Source organism: Diaphorina citri, unplaced genomic scaffold (genome assembly GCF_000475195.1).
Source record: "Diaphorina citri unplaced genomic scaffold, Diaci psyllid genome assembly version 1.1 scaffold3080, whole genome shotgun sequence".
In the NCBI taxonomy this organism is placed as follows: domain Eukaryota; kingdom Metazoa; phylum Arthropoda; class Insecta; order Hemiptera; family Psyllidae; genus Diaphorina; species Diaphorina citri.
Genome location: NW_007380492.1, coordinates 2,482 through 9,516, shown reverse-complemented (window position 1 = coordinate 9,516; position 7,035 = coordinate 2,482). Strand labels below are relative to the sequence as shown.

Sequence of the window (7,035 nt, the reverse complement as noted above, 5' to 3'; positions counted from 1 at the left end):
TTTGTTGTACCTCCAGTCTTTTTTTTTTTTTTTTCTTTTTTTTTCTACAACACTGATACTGTGTATTATGTATTTATTTCAATACCAATATTTCTCTTCAACACATTGTCTGGCTGGGGGACGTTTAACAGGGAGTAGACCAGCTTAGTCTGACAGGGAGACTTTAAACAAGGAGTATACCAGCCTGGCTTCCCCTTGCTAAAGATATAGCAAAGGTTGAGTGCAAAGGGCATCCACTCGTAAAATTTGTAGCCAAAACCAAATGTCAGCCCAGCAATTACCATAGTTAGGACTGATTGAGAGGCTGACAAAAAACGCCAACCCCATCTGTACATGGGAAAAGGCAAAAAAGAAGATTTTTCATCTACTACACAGTAGTTCATTACGATGGCCAGTTTTGATTATGACTCATCTTGCGTGCCATGATGATTCATGGAACATGGAAATTTCCTCATCTCTTGCATCATCATTAAATATTCCTGTCTTGTTACAAACTGAAATTTAAATGGATATGTCTATTATGTGCATTGAATGAACAACTGCAGACATTCAAAATTCCATCACCAAGTTGCAGACTTGGGTATTTTCAGAGAAGGTTTTGGACATGAACTGTGATAAGTTACAAGTACCAAACATTTCAATAAAGTACCCACTCAAGTTTGTTATTTATTACTTTTCTTCTTCCTTTTCAGTCCGTCCTTACAAGTACCAAACATTTCAATAAAGTACCCACTCAAGTTTGTTATTTATTACTTTTCTTCTTCCTTTTCAGTCCGTCCGCAGGGTAGACTAATTTCTGACAAGAATTAATCAATCTTAACATAATTAAAATACCTTGAAATAACAAAGCGGAAAAGCTAGTCCGTCCTTTTTTTTTTCATTAAATTACAATAGTAACAATAAAAGGTATAGGGATGGACTATTGTATTTGCTTTGGTGTGGTCTGTCTGTCTGTTACCATAGAAAGACTTATCCAAACCTGGTTGACCTATATATCAAATTAAAGGTCTTTTTACCAGGAACACAAAAGGTGCAAATTTTGTCCAGAAAACCAAAAAGCTAAAAAACATGGTTTTGGGGGGATTTTTTTTTAAAAAACATTTTCTCACACAAATGAGCTCTCGGAAAAGCTCCCCCCCCAGTTTGAGAACCTCTGTTCTAAGATCTACTCACCAGTTGGAACTTGGTGATGTATCGTTTCCACCAAAGGTACTTCTGCACTTCAGGGCCTAGAGCAGCAAGGAAGTAATAACTGTACATGACCACATGTACTATAGCGTTCAGAGCTCCTTGGAACACCCCTTGTTCGCCTATGATAGAGAAAATAATAAATTAAAAAATAATAACTTCTTCTTCTAGTGCCTATATCCGTTCTGCTACAATGAGCTCTGATCTTGAAATTTGTTGGGACGACCTATGAACTCAAAGTGAGAAAGTTTTAGATAACACTTCAGTTGATAATTCAAGATCGGTTTTAGCGTCACTTATGTTAAGCTACGCCAAGCAAGGCCAATAAATGAATGGGTGACTTTTAACATTATATTGGTAGTTATTAGGAAAAAAAGGGAGAATGGGATCTAGTCTTGATTTTAAATCAGTACATAAAAGTAAAATCAAAAATCAAATCAATAATAATAATAAACTGACTATTTTAAATAAATTAGGTAGGTACATAGGTACTGAGTTTCTTTAACCACAATTAAATAAACTACGGGCTTAAAGATTCCTGGAGGGACGGGCCCAGCTTTTTACTAGATTAGACACAGTGTTCCCTAAAAAATGTCTTTACCTTTTCAAATCCTAATCATATCTGTATCAACGTCAGCTTGTAAAGGTGTTGTGTGTAGAGTGTAATGTGTGTTTGAATTTAGTGAGGTGGTGGACTCAAATTTGGATAACTAGAATTTCAATAAACTTATCCCTATCCTACTACACAGTAGTTCATTACGATGGCCAGTTTTGATTATGACTCATCTTGCGTGCCATGATGATTCATGGAACATGGAAATTTCCTTATCTCTTGCATCATCATTAAATATTCCCGTCTTGTTACAAACTGAAATTTAAATGGATATGTCTATTATGTGCATTGAATGAACAACTGCAGACATTCAAAATTCCATCACCAAGTTGCAGACTTGGGTATTTTCAGAAAATCCGCCCCGGGCGGGAATCGAACCCGCGGCCTAGCGCTTACAAGGCAGACGCACTACCAACTAAGCTAACTAGGCTGGCTGTTCTGCTACTTTGAAGAGTCCTGTTGGTGAGGTGTCGAACCAGGTTCTTAGATTTTTCAGCCAGGATATTCGTCTTCTTCCAACACTCCTTTTCCCATCTATCTTTCCCTGTAGGATGCAAATAATATCTACCTTTTTAAATTCTGGTGAAACACCTATTCTGTCTTCGCTTTCGGGACCAGATAAGGTAGAAACACACGACCATTATGTCATGTGAACTCAAGGGGAGTCAGAAAGATGTAGTTCAAAGTTTTCCCATAATATTGTAGGTAATCTTGTATTGTAGGTAGTTTCGTTCAGGACAGAAACATTAATATGACGTCACTTGAGCTCAAGTAACGTGATAGTAGTGTGGCTGTCCTGAACAATATTACCTACAACCTACAATATTATGGAAAAACTTTGAACTACATCTTTTTGATTCCCCATTAGTTCAAGTGACGTGACGTGATGGTAGAATGTTTCTACATTTACAATGTCTCCTAACAAACTCCCTTAAAAAAAAGATCATAGAGAATGGACATGCTACGACACAGACCCATAGAGTCCAATGTAGCAGATGTTTCATCGCCACTGCAGACATTCAAAATTCCATCACCAAGTTGCAGACTTGGGTATTTTCAGAGAAGGTTTTGGACATGAACTGTGATAAGTAGTAAATTATGTTATATGAACTTTACCTGCTTATTATGCCTACAGAATTTCCAAGGCCTATTTTTAAAACCAGTGTATTACCCTGACTACCTTATACACCTACATTTGGCACATTTTTATATTTAGTAAGTAAACACATATCCTCCTTTGACAATTTTTGTGGTAGTGGTGGAAAATAGATCATTGCCTGGCATTGCACCATTTTCCACCACTACCACCATGAAAACTGTGAAAGGAAATTACGGCTCAAGTACATCTCTTCCCAAGTTCCCATACTTTGTAGGAAATGGTCTGTGGCCAACCATTATTTTTAGTTTATCCCAAGTGAAACCTCATTCTTATTGAAACAAAGACATAAAATAGGACTGAGGACAATGACTCAGCAGTTTTTCTTTGTTGCATGATGTTGCATCATCCAGTATTCCCCAGTAATCCAGTATCTGTTCAGACCACACCCAGGCTTTACAGACCTACTATTAATATCGATTTTTAAGAAAAAGTATTAAAAATAAAAAAGTGAACATTTTTCCTGCAAGAACGTTCTGGAACGTTTCTCAACGACAAACTTTACGACATAACGGGAAAAATCTGGAAGGAACTCCCGTTGCTGCAAATGTAGCGACTTGGTTGGTTGTGGTTCAGCAGGAAAAATGTTCAATCCCAGTAAGTAGGTAAATGGTTAATAGACATATTTAACTTACCTGGAATGAAATGACGTTCAATACAATGAAATCAGTATTCCCCAGTAATCCAGTATCTGTTCAGACCACACCCAGGCTTTACAGACCTACTATTAATATCGATTTTTAAGAAAAAGTATTGAAAATAGAAAATAAAGGAGTGAACATTTTTCCTGCAAGAACGTTCTGGAACGTTTCTCAACGACAAACTTAACGACATAACGGGAAAAATCTGGAAGGAACTCCCGTTGCTTTTGAGCAAAACTGCAAATGTAGCGACTTGGTTGGTTGTGGTTCAGCAGGAAAAATGTTTAATCCCAGTAAGTAGGTAAATGGTGAATAGACATATTTAACTTACCTGGAATGAAATGACGTTCAATACAATAAAATCTTCTTTATTTAGCACACAAAGAAACTGCTATATCAAAATAAATTTCACAAACTCAGTTCAACCTCACGACTCTAGCTTTACTTTTTCAAAGAATTTAAAATGGCGAACAGGCGAACGATGCTTTTTATACCAATCTCCCCACTCTAGAATGTTCTCGTTCTTTCTCACTCAAGTGACGTGGTGTTCTTGATTCTGATTGGTCAAGAGAACAAAGAAACGTGTGTACCAGCGTTTGAGCGTTGTGTCACATCTTTTCAGTGTTACCAACACGATCAGATCATTTTTTAAATCGTTTTTACCCTTTTTAATTTTTCCCAAAACATAAAAATGAAATACCAAGTAGTCCAAGTACATATTAAATAAAAATGACTCAAATAACCAATGAACTTCCATTTAAATCGGTCTTCCGGAGCTTGAAGACTGGTACTCGGAAATGGCATACCGGTATGACCAGATTGTTGAGTCTGTAATACATGACTAATGACTATTATAGTACATGACTACAATGTTCGATAATTCAACTAAAAGTACCCATATTCAGCTTTTTTTTAAGAGGTTTGAGGTCTTACTGTCCCGAAATCTACAATTTTTTAAACTAGGTATTTTTCAGTCCTAGTTTCCAAGTTATCGATTATTATTACCCATCCATGTATTTTTATTTGAGTAGGTACTCATTATTTAGCCTTAATTTAAACAAAATTTACCTGGGACACGGTTTCTTTAAGGTGTGTCCAACTGTCCACACATAGTCGACCGGCCATCGATCGATGTGGAATGAACCGTCCACACTGCCTCGACTCTATATGTTTAGAAACACTATGTTGTCCGGGTGACTATGTTTATTAGACACACCTTTACATCGAATTTCCTCTGTTTCAGAATTTTATCGAAAGAAACACTCGGTACAGAATCCTCCTAGCGCCTGTGCTACTCCTTGAGTATATTGGATCGGTACCGATTCTCTTACGGGACAAACCAGGACTTGATCCCTCTTCTCAATCGTCAACCACCATCACCATACCACAACCACAATCACAACACACCACACCATGCTGTACGAAGTCCTGCCCAGGTTCCTTCAGGAGAAGGTCGATATTGTCAGGAGTGAAATGGTGGAAGGTGAGTTCGAGGTTAAGTGGCAGAGAATGCCTTTACAAAAGATCTAACCAGGTCGCAGTGACCAAGGGCGTTTATTAAAGTCAATGGCCCTATTTATACTTACTGCCTTCCCAGAATGTCCTCTATTCTCTTAGAGGGTACTGCGCCTGCCTTGAAAGGCGAGAAGATACTCAATAGAGATTTGAAATTCTGGTGTTCTCGTGTTGACCCAGCACCTAAATGGGAAAATGGTGTGTCTCTTACCGCCTATCTGATGAGGGACATACTACGGGATGGGCAAGCTATAACACAGACCACTTGGAGTCTAATGTAGTAGTTTCGAAATAAAAACGGCTGTAAAACGCTCTTCTTTAGTTTCCCATCAATACGAGAATATCCGAAAATATAATTTGAGCCAATATGTATAGGAAGGCTCAAATTATTTATGTCTTATATTAAACTCAATCAATATTTATATTTTAATGTAACATAAAAACGTGCTGCTCACAATATCGTACTTTAGCGAGCCCGAGCCTGCCTTGAAAGCGCTAAGTCGCGGGTTTGATTCCCGCCCGGAGCAAACTTTTTACCAACAAGCAAGCCATTCTCGGAACGGCTCTTCAAACCTCCTCTTTCTCTCCCTCCTCCTCCTCGTCTTCCTCCTCCTCAAAAAAAAAAAACAACTAATTTTTCATCCCGCATTATTTCAGATGAGACGGTGGACAATTGGTTCCTCATGCAGTACCAATGGCCTGTGATCACGATACTAGTTCTGTACTTGGCCTTCGTGCTGAAGATAGGCCCGTTCCTTTTTTTCAAGTTTGATAGAGATAACTGTAACTGCTAAGGTCTTATTGTCCCGAAAACCAAGAGAGAAGGAAGACAGGATAGGAGAAACCCAGCCTTAAAGAGAACCTTATCTGTTTAGGACAAAATCCACTCCCTTGCGGGAATCGAACCCGCTAACTAGCGCTTACAAGGCAGACCGCTCTACCCCACAAGCTAACTAGACTGGTAAACACGTTTTGAGGACCGCATAAATCCAAAGTTTCAGCCATTGGTCTGTGATAGGTGTTTCTGAGATTTGAGATCGAATTGAAAGACAAAATATCATCCGTCTCTTCTGATTAACAACACCGAAAGGGTTAATTAAGATGCCGATCTAGGGGTTAACTGGTTATCGGTTGTAAAGTTCTCTTCCCCACGAGTTTAAGCAGTAAGGAAGCTTTGTCCTGTTGTATCAGTAATCAGAAGGAAGATGATCTTTTGTTAGATAATATGTACCTACTAACACTATTGATGATATCGCATAAGGCATAGCTGATAGGTATCTATGCAAAATTGCACATCTAATGTGCACAGATAACCCTGAGGGCAAGTATAGCCTTGTGGTAACGCGCTTTTTTGTCATACAGAAGGTCCCGGGTTCGATGCCCACCATCGACAAAAAAATTGCACTCAATTTTCGTTTGCAGATATTTCAACGGGCTACTTTTTCTGGTGTTGATCCAGCACCTAAATGGGAAGTATTGTGTCTCTTATAGCCCTTCTGATGAGGGAGTTACTATGACACAGACCACATGAGTCTAATGTAGCAGCTGCTTCATTGCTACTAAATAAAGGCAGCGGTGAAACACTCTTTTTTTATGATCACCGTTATTCGAAACCGTGAGTTCCAAGGTTAAAATTGTATGAACGCCTGGTAATTATTTTGATTATGCAATACACAATAATCAGCAAGTAGTTAATAGCATTTTACCATGGTATTTTACGGAGCGGGTAGTCAGCGAGTAAGTCGAGAAATCTGAATGAGAATGTTAAAAGTAAATTAGGCCAGCCTAGTAGCGCGTCTGCCTTGTAAGCGCTAGGCCGCGGATTCGATTCCCGCCCGGGGTGGATTTTATCCTGAACGCATGATGTTCGTTCTCGGAACGGCTGGCTTTCTCCTATCTTGTCTTTCTTCTCTCTTCGATTT

At 38.6% G+C, this 7,035-nt stretch overlaps 2 long non-coding RNA genes across 2 annotated transcripts; one reads left to right on the top strand and one right to left on the bottom strand.

Moving 5' to 3' along the window:
* Positions 1-3,106: 3,106 nt before the first annotated feature.
* LOC113471828 lies at positions 3,107-4,097 on the bottom strand. Its single transcript, XR_003394373.1, has 2 exons — positions 3,930-4,097; positions 3,107-3,592 (listed from the first exon to the last, which is right to left on the bottom strand). It is a non-coding gene; the product is annotated as an uncharacterized LOC113471828 (long non-coding RNA).
* Positions 4,098-4,776: 679 nt separating this feature from the next.
* Positions 4,777-5,845, top strand: LOC113471831. Its single transcript, XR_003394375.1, has 2 exons — positions 4,777-5,081; positions 5,771-5,845. It is a non-coding gene; the product is annotated as an uncharacterized LOC113471831 (long non-coding RNA).
* The last annotated feature ends 1,190 nt before the right edge of the window (positions 5,846-7,035 follow it).